The sequence below is a fragment of the Haemaphysalis longicornis genome, unplaced genomic scaffold, assembly GCF_048455015.1.
Source record: "Haemaphysalis longicornis isolate Haplotype H1 unplaced genomic scaffold, Haemaphysalis longicornis Haplotype H1 scaffold_14, whole genome shotgun sequence".
In the NCBI taxonomy this organism is placed as follows: domain Eukaryota; kingdom Metazoa; phylum Arthropoda; class Arachnida; order Ixodida; family Ixodidae; genus Haemaphysalis; species Haemaphysalis longicornis.
Genome location: NW_027526245.1, coordinates 27,455,218 through 27,457,220, shown reverse-complemented (window position 1 = coordinate 27,457,220; position 2,003 = coordinate 27,455,218). Strand labels below are relative to the sequence as shown.

Below are 2,003 nucleotides of genomic sequence, written 5' to 3'. Positions count from 1 at the left end.
GCGAACCCAACGCGGCGAGAGAGGGTGTTGCGCACGTCCCCACCTGTTGTGCGCCCGAACCGAACGCGGCGAGAGAGGGCGTTGCGAGCGGAGAGAAGGCGAGGAGGACGCGGGGGAGAGGGCGCACCTGTGGCCGACGGTTGAATGAGTCAAGGATATAAGGCGTGTTCGTAACCTTCCCTTCTGTGTCGGCTTTGTGGTGGGAGTCTCCCGTCGGACACCGAAGGGAGCGGTCATGTCAGGAGCGAGCTCCTCGCGTTCGGCAGGCGCACCCGCGTCAAACCGGTCCTTCCCCGGCACATCGGCGACCGTCCCCGGCTCGTCGGAGTACAGGATGCTTCTCCCCACCCTGCCCACGGGAAAGGTGACGGAGAATTCGCTGTTTCTGCACTGTGACCCGGCAGCCCGTCCATACGGAACCCAAGATATCGCAGCGGGCCTCTCAGCTGTGATCGAGCTTAAAAGCATTGCCAGCCTTGGAGGCTTTCAGTTCAATCACGTATGGATGCTCACTTTCAAGACGGGAGAAGACATGGCTCCCCTGGCATCCAAGTCCGAAATCACAGTCAAAGGGAGGAAGTGCGTCGTGATCGACCCGAACGTGCAGGAGAAAGACATCAAGGTGCACTGGGTTCCACACCACGTCCCGGACGCCCTCATCGCCCAACAACTTGGCCGCTTCGGGAAAGTGAAGCGGGTCGTCCGAGAGAAATCGAGGATCCCGGGCCTAGAGGAGGCCGAAACGAACACCAGAGTCGTGCAGCTGGCACCCCGCGACGCCGAGGCGCTCAACGAGGTGCCCCACCAAGCGAAGATTGACGGCGTGCCGATTCTGATCTCCGTACCGGGACGGCCCCCCTTTGCTTACGCTGCAGGCAACTAGGCCACATACGCAGGCAATGCAGAGCCACGTGGTGCCGGAAATGCCGTTCTTTCGGCCACATCGAGGCGGACTGCGTACAAACCTACGCGTCTAAAACCAAGCAACGGTCTGCCCTGCAAACGATGGACGACTTTATGGACGCGGAGGATATCGAGGCGGCGAAATCGACAGCGGCTGCGCCCGGGGCCATTGCTGCAGCTGAGAGCAAGGCAGGCGGTGACCCCAAGAAACCGCTTACGGAGAGCGCGACCGAGACTTCCCCCCCACCCACCGCCAAGCCCACCGCGGACGAGCAGCAGAGCGGAGAGGAGAAACCGGCCGACCCGGAGGGAGAGGAGGTGCCCGCCCCGAGCGACCAGCCAGGAGGGACCGACGGAGCCGACGCCGACGAGTATCCCCTGACAAAGGACGCAGCAGCACCGCGCCAACCCGCCACCACGGGCGTCGAGACGCGGCGGAGGGCGCGCGGGAAACAAGGCGGCGCAGCCCCCAACCAGCCAAGCCAGGGAGAGGCCGGGTCAACGAACCCCGAGGGCAGCTCAACGAGCGGAAGGAGTTGAAGACCCAGTCGGTAAGCGCCTTTCAAACCATGACACCACAACAGAGCGCAGTCACGCTTGCCACTTTAAATGTGGTAAGTCTAACCACGCAGAAACGGAAGCATTGGCTGGCCGACCTCCTTAATGAAAAGAAGATAGACGTTGTTTTTTTACAAGAAACCAAAATTGCCTCTCGAGAGGACGCTCAAAATTTTGTACGTTTTTTTGGCCACCAATTTTGGTGTTTTTGCACCCTCACAGCTACCCGTGCGGGCGGAACCGCTATTCTAATTAGGAAACATAATTTCTTAACCGTTATTGACTGCGAGCTGGCGAGGGACGGGCGTTTTTGCACCGTCGATGTCCTGGTGGGAGGGGAGCTTACGCGCTTTGTTTGCGTTTATGCACCGAACGATCAGGCGGCGCGCGCCGATTTCTTCTCTTCCATTCGTGACATTCTGGTGATTCCGGGTCGACTCGTCCTGGCAGGCGACTTCAACTGCGTTGTTGATGCCAGCGACAGAGCAGGTGCTAGGGGCGTGGCGGACGCTTCGGCGCGTGTTTTGAAAGCAGTCCTTCGA

At 60.4% G+C, this 2,003-nt stretch overlaps 1 pseudogene; it reads left to right on the top strand.

Moving 5' to 3' along the window:
* The first annotated feature begins 212 nt into the window (after positions 1-212).
* On the top strand, positions 213-1,443 carry LOC144164815 (uncharacterized; annotated as a pseudogene).
* Positions 1,444-2,003: the final 560 nt, after the last annotated feature.